Here is a 16,867-nt window from a genome sequence, read left to right as displayed (position 1 = left end):
TCTCCTGTTTCAGAAGCCATGCAACTCCTCTGCCACTGAGGACAGAGTCTTAGGAGGATGGGATGGTTAAAACAGGAAAACAGAGACAGCTGCAGTACGACCAGTTTCCTACTGTGAGGAAGCTGAAACCAGTCTAATTTTGCTGAACTGTGACTCTGTTCAGTCCAAAGATTCCAATACCATGCAGTAAATGTTACGAGCTCCTTTGAGGAAGGGGAAAAACCCCTCTGATTCAAAGGCAAGGGGAGGAAGTTCCCAGCAAGGGACAGAGATGAAATTGCCAGTAATGATGGATGGGGAAAGCCCAGTAGGATATTTCCAAGCAGGACCTGAGAGCAAAAGAGATGAATGGCCCTCAGTGACCAGGCTCCACTGAAGTCTGTGATGTGGATAAGAACAAAAGCCAGCCACACTTCTCTCCTTGCTGTGGGGAGGGGATGGTGATGCACTGTTGTCTCACTCCACAGAGCTTCTAAAGGGTGATAGATGATGTTCTTGAAGGATGAAGCTGTCACCCTGAAAACTCAGCTTCTGATCTTGCTGACATAGTTTCTAAAGACTTTCCCAGGACAGTAATTGTAAACATAGATATATGTACATTCTTTCTGTTACACGTCTTGTGATGGACATCTCTCATGGCCAGTGCAGTGGGAAAGTGTTATCCTGACCATCCAATCCCTGGCCGTGCTCAGAAACCTATAAATCCTGGGAGGGAAAATAAACTCGCTCTTCCTTTCACCACACCTTGACCTGTGTCGGTGTGATCTATTCATCTTCAGCGGTAACAATGAAGCTGCAGTAGATTCTTCAGCTTGTGAGACCAAAACTCAGCTGGTCCCCTCCTGCAAAGGGCAGGGGGCTTGTCTGGCTGCGTTGGCGAAGCTCGTGCCAAAAGTGATTGTGAGCAGTGTGCTACGCCCATTAGCCTCGGTGGTGAATCATTCCTTTTGTTATTAATGTAAAGCAAGAGCAATGTGTCTGTTAGGCCAGAGTGTGGAAGAGATGAGCTGACCAAGGGCACACATGCATAATCCCAATGCAATGCCACATTGGAGCTGTGAGTTACAGCAAAATTTTTGAATGTGGTGGGGCTAAGCAGTCCTCTAAGAGAAACAGATGCAAAAGTTTTCTGCAAGCACTTCAGTCCATGGTGTGCCCCAGCACCAAAATGATGATCATGGCAAGTGTGGCTAGTGTATAATAGCAACCCAGAAGGGTGGAATATGCTTTCCCAATGCATTTATTTCCAGTAACCTTGAAAAGTGGGTCAATGATGAATGCAGTGAGGACATTGAGAAGCTTATTGCCTAAGCCAGACCTTAGGTGGCAAAAGGCTGGGAATGGAAGTGAGGGAATACCTCCTGCTACAAAGAGTATAGGATTACAAGGAGCAGTAAAATAAAACTCATGCAATTCTGAAGTGCTACTGCTGTGGCACTTCAAAGTGTCACAAAAAATAAAGCTGTGTGTTAGGGAGTTGAAGTACCCTGGTCTTCTGCAATGAAGGGACATGAATGGCTGTGCGTAGAAGGTAAATGAGGAAGCAAGCCAGACTCTGGCAGCAAACAGGTGGGCCAAGGAGCACTGAAATGATCAGAAGAAATCCTTTTTCTCTGCTTTACAACCACATTTTCTACTTCATCACTGCCTGAAAAAAACAAGGCTGAGTCTGTAGAGGCCTGAGCCAACCAGGCTGTCTATCAACAGGGACAGGAGAGAAACAGATACACAGTAAGGCCAAGTGTGCATGGGAAGATAAAAGGTAGTGCAGAAACTTGGAGGCAGTGCTGGCTTGTAACTGCACTGGAGGGAATAAGTTGGCTTCCTTGCTGACAAAAGGCCTCCAGCAGACCAAGAAAACCTATGCAAGAGATATCAGACCAGCTCTGGCAATGATGAGGCTGAACTATGAGGACACAAAAAGCAGCTGAAACTCTCATGCAGGCCTAGACTATGCAGTGGGAAACACTCTGCTCGCTTCCAGTCTGAAACTGGAATAAGTCAGTGGTCCTTTATCAGCTTTCTTTTCCCATAGATGTAACTGCCTTTGCTGTGGCAGTTGTTTTGCAGATGTTTCTGCACCGCAGCACACTTCTCAGTTCCTTGTATTAGAACATGGGCTCATTTCTCTGTGAATCAGCTCTTTGCTAACTGCTTTGTAAACTGCAGCAGAGCAGACTATGCCTAGCACAGAGCCAGACTGACTACTCAAGCAGTTTTCTGGTTGATGACCAAATTCAGAGGCTATTTCTTCCTCTCTGTGACACCACAGTACTTATTGTCATTTTCTTGCTGGGGAACTGCTCACCAATCCATTCTGGGATGCCAGCAGCCATTTTCAGCCTGTTGGAAAGGTATTGTACAGAAGGTCTTGCTGTGCTGTTCATGGAAGCAATTTGTCATTTTAGGATTTCTTTATAAGGCCAGATCCACAGGAACCTCTCTTACTTCTACACCTTTGTCTTCCTACTTGATAGGAGCCCTCAACTCCTCAACTGTGTGTGTGCTTAGCAAATGAGGACTTAGAGATGCAATACCACTGGGAACAATGTGAACCAGCAATGTACTAAAGCCAGAGGCATTGTAACCTAGAGCTGCACTGAACAATGTGGAAGAAATGCTGTCAAATCTGTGTGTGTGTGAGCTATTATATCCCCAGCTATCCCCCCTCCAAAAGTTTGCTCAGCATGCTGACTTTCCAGGAGCTTTCTCAGTGCTTGGAACAAGTTAGCTCTCTCCTGCCAGAACTGAGAGAGGAACACGACTGGCTGACAAATACCATATGTTCCAGGCTGGCCAAAGGAAACCTAATTGTGTTTTGTTTAGCTTGTGTACTTAACTGGATTTCTGTAACAGGGCTGAGTTGGTTTGGTTTGGCTTTTTTTTTTTTTTCTTTTTCTTTCCAGATAAATGGGGTTGATCCCTTCTACACTGTCCTGTGACAGTTCTGTATTTTGCCCTGGAAATGTAGGGCACAGCCTTCTGCCACTTCCCTAATGGAAGAAGGGATTGGGGAGAGCTGAGCAAAGGGAAAGTTAGCTGCCAGCAGAAGTGAGCAGAAACTGCAGGACTAAAATCTCATTCTAGGTAAGGAGCATCCAGTTCTGAAGAGGAAACAAGAATGCTTAGGCTAACCAGACGGTTCCCCATCCTTTTTTACTGGTTGTGACGTCATCAGAATAGGAAAAGTGTGTTTGTGACCTACGATTGGAAGCACAGAACTGAGGATGTCTAATATCTAAATGTAGATTTGCTACGTTAAAAGTGGCTTAAAATTGGAGCTGCATCAGACTGCAGAAACTAAAGGCTGATCTCTCTTCTGAGTACACCAGGGCAGAGCACTGTCCCTAAAAGGCACAGATTGCAGTTTGCAGAAGTTGAGGTTGGACTGATGCTGAGCAATGTTCAGTTCCTAGAGATACCTAACCCTGAATGGAGCTAGATGAGAACTTATTCCCACTTCTTCTCTCTGTTCCATTACACTACATTGCTTGGATTTAATCACTCCTTCCTGATGTATTTTTCCCTCTAACTGCCCTAAATGCTTAGGAAGAGGCCTCATCTTATGTCACACCATTGTCCAGCAGTTAGCACAACCTCAGCTGGGGGAGGTGGAGGGGAGATCACTGGGCATTGTGTTGCATATAACAGCTCTGGCTGTCCTAAGACAGGAGCTAGCTGGGAACCTTGCACCCAGTCTTCTTCTTCGAGTTGTTGGAGCATGTAGACACGTTCTCCCCAGTTTTCTGGACAGCCTCAGCCATGGTTTTAAAAGGGCCATGCAGCAAGTTTTGCATCAGCTAAGAAAGAGTTGTAACTGGTAAGTGTATGCTGTTCCGACAGGCAAGCAAAAGAGGGTGGGAGGCCTTGATTTCTAGCTGAGCAGAAGAGATGAAATGAAGTTAAAAAGCAGCTGTCACTTTAAATGGATGTCTTCCCTCCCCATCTCTTATTTATCTCATACCTTCCTGTTTACACCGTCATTTCCCGCAGCTCCTGTTCTGCTCATATAGAGGTCAGGTCAACCCAAGGTCTGCCCCATTTCTGACCATCAAATCAGTGCAAGTGTCATCATCTGATGCTACCAACGAGATACAGGGTCTTGGCTGCTTCTCTCTGTAGGCTGCCATGCCACAGCAAAGTGATGGAATGTTCCCTTATAATGGAAGATAGAAGTTGGCACAATTCTTGACTTCTTCCTCTAAACATGTCCCCTGCTCTGCTGTGTCCTTTCACTTCTGACACACTTGTTTATCCACAGGCTGCTTGTGTCCTGATATTCTGCCATGTGCTTTGCTGCCCACACAAGCATGCTCAGCTGCGTGCTCAGCGACCCACCTATCTAGATATTCATGCATGCTGAATCACTCTTCCATGTACACTCACAGCCACGCTCACAGATGGACTCTGATTCTTGTGAGCCAGACTGAAACTCTCCTTCAATCTGCCACCCCTGTGTCTTCCAGACATGATGATCCCAAGAGGGGATGATCTTCCCTCTTGGAGGAAACATAGAGCTTTGTAGTATGTTTGTTTAATTATCTTTTTATTCTCAGGTCCTTAGGGAAAAGATGGTCACGCCTCCAGCCGTGTGGAGGGAAGGGATGAATGTTGACACCTCATTTCTCCAGCCTGCCCATGCTCTGAGATCTGCTCTTGAAGGGCTGGCAACATGTTTGAGTCCACTTCCTCCTTTTATCAGGGTGCAAAATTTTTAATCCTCTTTTCATGGCTGAATTTCCAATCTCCTTGCTTTACTTGACTCCCTGGCTACCATCCTAAAGTGTGTGATGACCATCATGATAAACTTTGAGGACAAGCCCTTCCTGGAGGCTATCTGTCCCACAAAAGTACCTAGGACCAGCACAGTCCTGCTGATGCTGCAGCATGAGCTTGTTGGATAAGACATTCCCTGACTAGAAACATCTTCAAAGCAAAACATCCTGTTGCCTGAATGTCCCCTGCTCAGTGTGGAGTGTGTTGGCTCCCTCCCTGCCCCCCACTCTGATTCCACGTTGGACTATTTAAGAATTAATGAAGGCCAGATGCAAATGTAGGATCTCTGCATTTTGGAGTAGAAGCTGGCTTGATGCCTCCGTGTCCTTCGAATCTTTAGTACAGCTAATAACAACCAGAGGCAGCCTCCTCAGTCTGAGGTAGATCCCACCTCAGCAGTGACGTCCCTGCGACCGCAAAGGATTTCTCAGGGACCTGGAGGGTGACCAGCTTTTGGCTGTGGAGCCCTAGGATCTGGTTTCATCTCTCACCAGCACTGGCAGGATGAATTTGGAGTGACTGAGCTGTCCAACAAGAAGGTGGTGAGCTAGGCCAGCACTGGATTTCTGAGGGGGAAGGAAGGAATTCAGTGTATTTTGGTGGATATGAAAATAAGGGGTGGATCATACTAGTGGGAGTTGTCCATGTGTTGAGATAACGGAGCAGCGATGCTGCACAATGATTGCAGCCTCGTGCTACCAGGTCTCCTGTGAACTGTTAACCCTCCAGGCAGGGATGAGTCAAGACGAAATGTTGCTTTCCAGACTTGGATCTGACCTGCTAAAATGCTACTGCCACAGCAGCTGTGCTTCCTTGCTGCACAAGCAGAGCTTTTCTTCTTGCAAAGTGTCTCAGCCATCTCTGCTGGCCGATGGATCCCGGAGGATCCATGTTGCAGAGCTGTTCTCTGGATGTCTTCATGCAAACACATGGTGTGTGCTGGGGAGTGTCTGTCTTGGTGTGGATGTCTCTGTGCATGTGTGTGAAGATATTAGAAAGAGGGCGATTTCTACTGGTTACAAAACTGATTTTATTGCTTCCTGGACTGGGAGAGCCTGCAAACTAAGTTTTTAGCCCTAACATTTGTTCTGATTTGTTTGTGGAACGAGTTTTTGCAGGTGACTGTTTTATCCAGAGGGCTGCCCCTTGGCAGGAGGCTGGGGATTGGTGGGCACAGATAACCAGTAGTGGAGTGCAGTGCTGCATGACTTTACTCTTCGCAGCTCTGCCATGAGCATTCAGTAATGGTTGGGCCATGACCTTGTTATATGTTAATGATACTCTAATTTGAGCTTGCAGTGATTTATGGAAGGCCCTGTGGCTGCTTGTAGCAGTTCATGAATGATATTTCCATCTCCCATCAGCCTCTGATATTCTGGGACTTACACAGCTCCCTAGTAGTGGTAGGGATTTCTGCAGGAAAAAACCTCATCCCCAAACAAGCCCAGACTCCTCAGATCTTCAGCACAGAACCTTCTCTCTTTTCCCCTTCTCTCCCCATCCCCTTCAAACATACCTGTGGGTAGAGGTAGTGTTATTGGAGCAGCCTGTTTGACTGCTATAATATTTTCCACTCAGATCCATTGACTTCTATTTCATGTTTTCTTTGGATCAACACCTTTTGAGAGCAGTTGAAGCTGCTTGAATTTGAATAGTTGGCGACAGTGTGTCACACTGCTATCTTTCCTTGGTTTCACCTCTAGAAGGCAGTGATGATATGTCTACATACAGTCACTCAACTGAATTTTATGTCTCTGTCCCTGTCAATGCGGGTCCTTTATCTGTATACTGCCAAATGTGCCCCAAAGGTACACAGCATGATTTTAGCGTGTGTTTACAGCAAATGTGTAAAGGAGGAAGGGACCACCATTTTTCTAAACTCTTTTCTAAGAGGCAACCTTGGCTACTCTGGTGACAGGAAAAATAAAAAAATAAAAAAGGAAGTTCATTTTTCTAAATTGTTTTGTGGGTTTTTTCTCCTTATCTATGATAGTTGAGGGGAAAAAAGTGAGAAAAGAAAAAAATAAATCTTTTGGGCTGTGCTGAAGCTTCCTACTAAGACCACTGTCTTGTTCTGACTCCCCAAAGGTAGGGAGGCTCAGAAGAGCTTGGGTTTTCTCCCACTCAGGGTCTCTGTTTCCTAGGAGTTTGCCTGTCCCTATATCCATCTTTTGTTGGCTCAGGAGAGAACAACCTAGGGGCACACAAGAGCTGATTGAACAGTAGTAAACTATCAGAAAGGATAAATGTGGAACTATCGATGCAGCTTTTCTCATTAACATCATTACTTGGGTTTTTTCTTCTGTTGAATTGTTTGTTTTCATGAAGCATCAAGGACTTAAGAATTTCAAAACCAATTAGCAGATAGATAGGATTACACCCTCTGATGTATGGGAAGAAATTGATTTGTTTGTCTAGAAATAGAGTCCCTACAGGAACAGAAAAACAGTCATTGAATTTGAGGTGAGAAAAAGAAAATAGAACCAGATCCAGTGAGGTGGGAATTATCATTTCATGCTTCTAAACATTGGCATCCCTTGTTGAATATCATAGTGAAGCTTATGATGTTTGTGGATTTTATTTGAGACTTGTGGTCTTTATTTGAGCTCTTGGAAACAAGAGGCTGAATGAGATTCTCAGCTTTCTATTTATTTTTATTTTTTCAGACTAGCATTTCCAGCTCTCTTGATCCTGGAAGAAAACAACTTCACTTGAAAATATGAAGCCTCGAGGGTCCAAATAAGAAAACAGATGAAAAATACTCCAAATACTTTTGGGTTGGTTAAGTCTTATTATTTTGAAGCCTATATCATTCTGTTCTAGGGCCACACACAACATTTTTGAAGCTGAAAGCTGGCAACACTCATGCTTTTTATCCAAAGCATTTTAGAAAGTGGGTGAATGTTGGTGGCTATCGTGAATGAGAATGTGTGGGGGTGATCTTCCAGACGGCGTCTCGCAGGCCTGTGGGCTCCTTGTGCATGGCAGTGGGAAGTCCCTGCCTTGCAGAGTTCATGAACTAGTCATGGTGGGCAAGGGTGTCTGGAGGGGTGTCTTTTCCCCTCTTGTGTTTACAGTTACCTGGCTGTATGGAGGCAGTAAGTGAATCGCCTGTGAAGCCGAGGAGAGAGGCAGGAATGTAAATCCAATTTGCCGCAGTCAGTTACGTACGTGACCCACTGCCAGAGTGCTGCTGTGGCTGAGGGAAGAGTGGGAAGGCACGTAACAACGGGAAGGTGCCTCGTCCTGTCCTGGGACAGGACATGTGGATGGACATTGAGAGGGGCAGAGCAAGGGTGAGAAGGGCTCCTGCAAGTGGAGAAAAACAGGGGCTGCACAGCATCAATTGCAGACTCCCCTCCTCACCACGGTGGTTGCTGTTGTTGTTTCTGCTTTTGAAACAATATGCAAGGAACCATCCAATATCCTAGGGCTTTTGTTTATCTAGATTTTTATGAAGGAAAAAAAACTGAAAAGAGGAGAAAAAGAAATGAGAGGGGAAACACATGCATTCCTTCCAACCAGAAAGTCATGAGTTTTGATTCAGTCTAATTACACAAGTGATATTTTTGTAACCTCTGTGAAGTCTCCTTGCTTTCTTGGTGTGTCTCCATTGTTTATGTGAGAGTGGCCAGGTAGCCAAGGCAAAGTAATGTTGAGAGAAAAATTCCCTTGGTCTTGGAATATGCTGCACTCTCTTTTTGGCTTCATAAACAAGCCTGTTTGCCTGGTTTCAGACCTCTCTTAAGTTCTTTTGTTGCCTCTTCCTCTGAACTAGGGTTACTCATGTTCTGCCCAGCTGTGGGCCATGTTGGCAGCTTCATAGCATCCCTTAAGTATGCACAAAGTAGTACATAATGGGGCCAGACCTCCAGTAAATTAAATCACTTCTGTTCTCTGTGTCCCCTTCTGCTTGCAGCAAGGGAACAAAGCCCATGTGGGCCCCCCTGTAGGATGGTAAGGGCAGCCCTTGCCCAGGTGTACTTTCCCCACTGCAGGCACATGGACCTGAGAGTCCTGCTTGGACAACAAACTGTCCAAGAGCCAGCAGTGTCCTTGTGGCCCAGAAGCCAATTGTGTCTTGGGGGACATTAGGAAGAGCATTGCCAGCAGATCAAGGGATGTGATTCTGTCCCTCTGCTCAGCCCTGGTGGAGACTCACCTGGGTTCTGGGCTCCTCAGTACAAGAGAGACATGGAGCTCCTGGAATGGGTCCACCAGAGGACTGCAAAGATGGTTAAGGGTCTGGAGCATCTCTCCTGTGAGGGAAGTCTGAGGGAGCTGGGCCAGATCAGTCTTGAGAAGAGATGACTGAGTGGGGACTTCAGTGTCTGTTAGTATCTGAAGGGAGGGTGTCAAAAGGATGGAACCAAGCTCTTCTCAGTGGTGCCAAGCAGTGGGCAGAAACTGAGGCACAGGAAGTTCCACCTGAATATGAGGAGGAACTTCATTACTGGGCAGGTGACCGAGCACTGGAACAGATTGCCCAGAGAGGGTGTGGAGTCTCACACCTGTTCAGGTGACTGGAGCTGCATATAATCAGTGGAGATATTCAAGAACCATCTGGACACAATCCTGTGCCATGTGCTCTGGGGTGACCCTGCTTGAACAGGGAGATTGGACCAGATGACCTCCTGTGGTCCCTTCAGCCTTACTGGTTCTGTGCTTCTGTGACTCCTTGTATGGGTGGGGCTGGGCTGTTTGGGATGCTGCAAGGTGGAGGGAAGGTGTGGGGTGGGTGAAAGCCAAATGCTGTGCTCTGCAGTGGAATGTCTTTCTGAGCAGCCAGAATGTAATCAAAAGCTGGGAGTCCAGCTTCTGCTCTACCCACCCCAAGGATGCATTTCCTGCTTGGCTGAGCAAACCTCAGTGCTTACTCCTGTAGTAACAAAGCAGGTGACAGCTGCACACTGTTGCCTCCTTTGGATATCTGGTTTTGGAGGCTGAGGTTTCCTAAGACAGTTGTCTGTGCTCTGACTCAGAATTTAAAGATGCAAAACTAGTCAGGCTCCAGCAGGGGCCCAGAGAAGGCACCATGTGGAGAAAGGAATTGAAGAAGCTTGGGCTCATGGGTAGACCTGATGGAAAAAGGTGGATTGAGCTGTTGAGTTGACATGTATTCTGAGTGCTGGAAACAAGTTTTGTTTGCTTAGACTGGCCTCATTTTTTTGTGGCGTTCACCAGTACCATGAACACTGCTGGAAATGTCTGTGAGTTGGTTCCAGCTCTTTGGTGTTGTTTTTAACATTCCTGTACTGCAGGTGACTTTGGGATGTGATGTTCAGGTGACTGGAGCTGCATTTAATCGCCACAGGGCAGTGTTACTCTGTGGATGTACTGAGGGTTTCAGAGGACCTGGTACAGAGGGTGATAGGAGCTGGAAGGAAGATGTTCATCCCTGCAGATAGCCAGCATTTTCCCACAGGCTGGCTGCTTCTAGTGTGATGGTAGAGAAGTTGCAAGGCTTTTGAAAAAGGTTTCAAAAACTGGCCTTGATTTTGGTTGCTCAGTTAGTTATTATAAAACCAGTAATAAATTGTGTATGCTTGTTGCCTCATGCTTGTTGCTCTTGAGATACTTGTTAAAATAGACCTTGCTCAGAGACCCATTTCTGAAGTCCATCCCTCAGTCACAGAGATCCATCCTTCCTCAAGTACTGAGCACTGTGGTCACTTAGGTGATGTGCTTCTTGGATCACCCTGATGGTGTAACCATTGTGCTGCTGGGAGATTTGGAGAATCAAAGGTGAAATGTGCTGTCTCTATGCATTTGTCTGCATGGTTGCTTTGATAGCACTGCTGTGCAGCAACACCACAGCAAGCCCCTTCCAAACCTTGTGAGAAATGAAGCTGAGGTCTCAGCTGGTGAGTGATTAGCTCTGGATTGCAAGGAGACTGTCAGTTCCAGTCTAGCAATCATGAACTCTCCCCTCATCCATTGATGCTTTTGTGATGGGCTGTCATCCACACATTTCATGTTTGGAACAAGAGGTACTAACTCTCCTCTTGGGTGGTGTTTTGGATGATGTCGAAATAAGTGCATGTTCTCCAAGTGTAATTTTGTCAACAGACTGCCTAAGGAATGACCTGAAGCTTTTAGCAGAGACATGGGGAGCTCAGGAAAGAGACTCAGTGGTTGAATAGTTGAGCCCCACTCACATGGTGGGCTCAGGAAAAAGACAAATAAGAGAGGAGAAAAGAGATTGGTAAAAGGCCAAAGATGACACTTGGGTTCTTGGGCTTTGATGTGAGATTGAGGGTGTGTGTGAAGGAAGGCAAAAGCTCACTGAGGAATATGGCAGAAGGAGACTGCTCACCTGGGAGTGAGAGTGCTCACTGTGAGGGGTCTGCAAATAGAAAGATTTGAAACAGGCCATGGTGGGAAGAAATGCAAAGATGGTGTGAGTCAGATGCAGGGACAGCCAAATTCAGCACCACTTTTAAGCAGAAGAAACTCTGCTGACATCTTATAGCTTCAGGCAAGAACCAGCAAAAACATCTGGGCTGGATCTTGGGCAGTGTAAATCTGCTTGGGGGCCATTGCCTTCGGCGGTGCCACACTGATCTGTGCATATGAAAGCTTTGGGCCTTTGCTTGCCTTCCTGCCTCCAGTCCTGCCTGCTGCTTGGGTCCTGTGGAGCTCTCTGGCTAAATTTGTGGGTGTCAACGCAGGGGGTTTCCTGGTAAATGAGAAAAATGCTGTCCTTCCATCCTGCTTCATCTGCCTGGGATTTCCGACAGAAAGGCACTGACTAATTCCATCTGGCAGGCTGACCATGCTTCAAAGACTGCAAATCCCGAGACTTTTAACTTACAAACAAAACCATGCATTAAAAAAAAAAAAAAAAAAAAAAAAGAAAAAGGAAAAAAAAGACAGCTCTCCCCAGGGATAGTCTCTGCAAAATCCAAAACAAGGTCTCAGCGCCTGCCCTGGTGCTCTGGCTGACGCCAGTGTTTTTTCTGTCCCTTTTAAAACCAAGCTGGAGTGTTCCCGACTCCTCTGTTTGACACCTCCGGCTCCCTTATTCCCTTCGGTGAGTGGGGCGGGGGGGAGGAGGCTGGAAGGGAAAGGCCAGAGCAGAGGAGGAAAGAAATGCCTGGTATTGATCCACTAAGGCTGGCCAGACTGCAAGAAATTCCGGTTTGTGAAAAATGTTGTGGTTTAGAGCATTTGTTTTTGTTCCACAGTGGGATGAAACCAAGACTTTCTGGAAGGAGGGAAGAGCGGGGGGAGAAGAAAAATGACCTTTTTTTTTTTTTTTGGTGGTTGTTGTTGAGGAGGAACAGCCTCCCTGTGGTACAGATGCCCACACTGTGTGGCTGGGGAGTCCTCTCCTGACAGCCTCTCATTTTCAGTCTGTGCTCCTCTAGTAGGGTAGTAGATTGGTATCAAGGTCCTGCAGGAATGGGTAGAGACCTCCTTCTACCTCCAGCTAATTGCATGCTCTGGATAGAACAGAATCAAGGAGTGACCTTCAGTGACCTCCCCTGTGACAGTCATGGTGAAGCTTGCCTGCAAAACTCTGTGAGATCCCCTGCTTTGTGACAGTTCTGCCCTTGCTGAGCTTTTATCCACTCACCTGGACAAGTTTCCCAACTGGTGTAAGGAGCAAGCTGCACAGTTTCTGGAGGATGAAGAGGGTCCCTGACTTCAGCCACGTGAAGTAGGGAGGCTCTGACCCAGCATTCATACAAAGGGGAGTTTGGAGTTATTACCAAGAAACCCAACACCTTAAAGATGTTGCTCTTGCTTTTTAAAATTAGCGTGTTGGCTTTTCTCACAAGACCCCTTGTCTTGCATAATGACAATTCCTTTCAGGGAAGTGTAGGAGGGCATAAGAACCTGAGCAGATCTGGGAGGGGAAGGCTTAAAGATGTCAAAAAATAGGGCGTAGACACAGCATGTGGCTCTTTTGCTTCCAGACAACTGTAAGAGCATGATGAAGGGATATCTGGGCTTACCTTTCGATCAGCAACCAGTGCCTTTGAGCAAGGTAAGTGGTGATCTAGCCTTTCTGCATCTCTCCCAAAGCTGGGGGAAAAGTGGTCAGCAGAGCTACAAAGGGGATGGACAGTGCTGCCCTGGAGGGTACCATGAAAGCTATGATCAAGAGACACCCTCTTGATGGCCCTGTGAGGTGTTGGTTAGGTCCCAGATCCCACCATGTGTGCCTGCATGTGTCTCCCAGGCACAGCTAGTGAAAGCTTGCTCCACTGTCTGAAGAACAGCTGTGGCATTCTGGTGATTTCCACCCTATCCCCACATACCCACGCCTTGTCACAGGTTGTTGAGACAGGAATGGAAGTTATCCTGTGCTTGCAGCTGGCAGCCCTTGGGAAATTCCCTGCTTTCTGGGAGGTAAAACCCCTTTTCTGAAGGTTAGTCAGCAAACTATGCAGGGGAAAAGAGAGAAGAGAAAAAGAAGTGTCTGCTGTGAGTCAGAAAGGGGTTCCTTCCGAGACTGTGGAATTACAGGGAGGGTGGGAGGAGGCTGCAAAGCCTGGCTGCTGTAAGCAGACCTATGTTCCACCAAGCCACAAGCATGAGGTGTTGGAGCTCACAGGCCCAGGAGCACAATGGGATCTTCCTTAGCTCTTTCCAAGACAGGAGGGCTTGCAATAAAACCTGAAGTGTCTGGTAATTTGATTGTCAAAGGCCACATCTTCTAAGACAAATGCTTTGGACCTGCCACAGAGTGTAGGCTGTTAGGGGAAGGCTGCTAAAAGAACAGGCTTATTCCTCTAAAAGGGATTTCTTGGCAAGGGTTATATCCAAAGCTTTTTCACTAGTTGCAAGACTGTCACGTTGATGGGTGTTCCCCTCTCCCTGGCATCTACTGCTTTCACCCAACACAGCTCTCTGGACTTTTACCCACACACCTTTTGTCTTGCTCAGTTATTGTGAAGCAGAAGTGTTTCACATCTGCCATGAGCCAGCATCTAAGGATTTCCCAGGCTCTCCCCTTTTCCCTATAATATTGTTGGGTGTCCCTTCTTATAGAAGAGGCCTTCCTACTGAAGAAGACCAATTGTGGGTCTAAGAAGAGCTAAGAAAGCTGGTAGCTGAGTCTTGGGTGCCAGAGCAGCTCATAGGCAGCTGCTGTTGAAGGTCAGGGGGGTCCTGCCTTTGTAGGGCATGTGTAGAACTGTCTGCTATTGTCTGGTAACATCCAGAATGAGCATGTTGTGGACTTTCCATTTCCTACTGGTAACAAGGGATGGATACCCAGTGAAGACATGGATAGGACTCACCACTGTGGCTGGGTGTTTTTCTGGGTTTATGCCTGGTGCCATTTCCATGCACAGAAAGGCAGCAAAGTGGGCTCTTGCTCTTTGTCTCCTATGAATTGATTCTAGGCATAGGTTTCCCATAGCTTCTCCTGGCTAGTGCTCGTGTTCCCAATGGGATAAAGTGCTGCAGAGAAAGGCCAAGTATCTGGCAAAGCCATTGCCAACAAAAAACCTGAGGTTAAGGCTTGAACTCCTCTCCTGGTGAAGCTGAAGGCATGGGTGAGCCTGCAGTGTTGAATTTTGCTACTTACTGTACTGATCTAGCTCAGAAGGGAGTGAGGAATAATGATATTTCCTTGGTCCTACTATCTTTTAGTTTCATATAAGAAACAAAATTCACTCTTTCCCCTATGCTGAAATATGCAGATGGGCTGTGCACCTCTGCAGACTGTGTTGGAAGGAGTTACTGTGCTCTGTTTTAAATATTTGACAACCCCCTCATTAATTGTTGGAAAGACTGCCTGATAATTTGGTGGAGTCTGGAGCCTGCAGAATGTTACAGTGAGTGATATGTATCTGTATATCCTATAGCCCTGGAAGAGCTGTTGAATCCTGTGAAGCTCTTGGCTTTGGAAAGTCACTTTTCAGGCACATTTTTTCCTGTAACTGAATTCCAAGTTTTTTAGCAACTCTGCCTCCCCTTTCTCTTCCCCGTCCCCCTCTCAAAAGGGACATTTAAAGGAAGATACAACCATCTTCACACCACCTTCTCTCTGAAGAGAAATGGAGGTGACATTGAAGAGGAATTGCAAATCAAAGTAAGGGGGAGCTGCCTACTTGTATCCTACTTGAGGTGTAAATGGGACTTATATCTCTTGGGAAGTTGTTCAGCACTTAACATAAGACCTTGTATTCATTTGCTCATGATTTTGCCAATCTCAAACTGTTCTCACTGTTGTTTACGGTGCCACACATGTGACTCAGGATAGATTTTTCTTGGGATGGTAATAATCTGAAATGGTTCACTCATTTCCAGGAACAAGATGAGGAGAAAATTCCATTATTTTTCCTTCTGTGTTTGAAAAAAGACAAATGCAAGATTTTTTTGTTTGTTTGTTTTGGTTTTTTTTTGTTACTTCATCGAGGCAGCTGACTTCTTTCTGAATGAGTCCGAGATGTTGTTGAGGAATCACTAGGAGGTAGAGCTCACCTCTTTTTTAGTGCTGGCTCTTTATTAGGCATTTATTCAATGTAATTTGTCAGAACTAAGATTTCTCCATCCTCTGTGGAGAAAGATGAGGGTGCTCAATCAGCCAATCTGAAAATAGGTACCTAATAGTTCTGAAAAGAATTGCATCCTGGGGGTTCATGACAGAGGTAGTTTAGAAAAATTGTTTAAAACAGACTCATTTTTAGACAGATGAGTTCAACCCTCTGAGGCTGAGGAAGAGCCTGCTGTTTTTCCTATGAAAAGCTGATTGTTTTCAGCTGTGTTATATGTTTTGGAGAAGAGAAAACCAAAAATATATCTCAGTCTGATCATGGTGATGAGAGTCTGGTAAATGCTTTGATGAGTCCACTTGAACAGTGCATTGTTGTGGCACTTATCCCAAAAGCAAGAGTGTATTTCATCCCTGAACCTTCCTAATGACTCTCATGGCACCATGATTCTAGGGAGGTGGTGAAAAAGCTCTCTGTCTTTCCTGCAGTCTTGGTGGCTTCGATTCTGGCGGTGCCCAGGAGGCAGGGAGGAGGTGTGCAATCAAACCACAAATGCAGAAGGACTGCTGGGAGCTGAATGTGGGGGAGAAGACACCAAAGGGAGCGGCAGGACACAACAAGTGTGGCATGGGAAGACAAAGGGGGAAGTGGGGACGAGCAGGAGGCCTGGGACTTTAAATGCTACTGGAAGTCAGAAGGGAAGAGATGACTGATACCAGAAAAGGAACTGTACAGCTGGAAAGTGAAATGTGAGATGGGAATTGCACATGTGAGAAGGGAAGGCAACTGAGGCTGTTGATGGGGCAAGGAAACTTCAGGGTGGTAAGCAGAGGTTCAAAATTCAAGAAAGAGCAAGTCCTAGAGGACAAGAAACTAAGTAGTGGAGGCAGCTGCACAGAATGAGGCAGAACAAAGGCTGCGGGAGACAGGCATAAGAATTTGGACTTGAATGGGCACCAGGGAAGAATGATTTGGGATGTCCTGTAGAAAAAACTGTCTGTGTCACAACCGTGTCCAGGGGAACCAGTTGCTGCTACGTGAATAACCTGGATTTTGGCACTTATGGGACTTCTACCTCTTGGGGTATAACATTCTTTGTGGGTATAATACTCTATAGACTGAATGTATCTTTTCATCTGGATTTTTCTCTCTGCTCTATTTCTTGTGCTAACCTTTCCATGTTGTTTTTCTCTGCTGCTTTTTCTAGCCTTTTATGAGAAAACTTTGGGCCCAAGAAGGTTTATGCTGAACCCTCAAACACATGCTGTTCAAATGGCTTGAAATATTGAGTGAAGTGTGTTCATCTTTCATTAGCTGGAGAAAAGGTATGTATGAAAATGGTTTCTAGGAAAAATACCCTTGAAAGTTTCAGGAAGAGCCTGTCACCTCTTTACTAGGACACAGGCATTCCTCTCCAGCTGATCAGCCCGTGTTGGGTGTTAGCATTGTGCCTGGATCTTAATCTTAATGGTTATCAAACAAATGGTTAAAACCAAGGGAGTTCTAAGAGCAGAAGACCTGCCCCTGATCATCCAGCTCAATGAGACCAAGTGCAGTCTGTTACAAAGTCTAGGGTACAGCTTGATTTTAAACATCTGCTGAAGTTCTTTGTACTTTGAGTTGCTGGGAAAAAGTTACTG

At 46.0% G+C, this 16,867-nt stretch overlaps 1 long non-coding RNA gene across 3 annotated transcripts in view; it reads left to right on the top strand.

The window, feature by feature from the left end:
- Positions 1–7,447: 7,447 nt before the first annotated feature.
- Positions 7,448–16,867, top strand: part of LOC107206226 — a 76,420-nt gene continuing 67,000 nt past the window's right edge. Inside the window, exons 1-3 of one of the 3 annotated variants that reach the window (XR_004497930.1) lie at positions 7,448–7,553; positions 12,699–12,769; positions 16,435–16,552. This is a non-coding gene — a long non-coding RNA (uncharacterized LOC107206226). Of the gene's footprint in view, positions 7,554–12,698; positions 12,770–15,719; positions 16,050–16,434; positions 16,553–16,867 lie in introns of those variants that run through there. The other 2 variants (XR_004497932.1, XR_004497931.1) reach the window with 2 other exon arrangements.

The sequence above is a fragment of the Parus major genome, chromosome 5 (genome assembly GCF_001522545.3).
Source record: "Parus major isolate Abel chromosome 5, Parus_major1.1, whole genome shotgun sequence".
Classification (NCBI taxonomy): domain Eukaryota; kingdom Metazoa; phylum Chordata; class Aves; order Passeriformes; family Paridae; genus Parus; species Parus major.
This window is presented reverse-complemented; position numbering and strand designations above follow the sequence as displayed.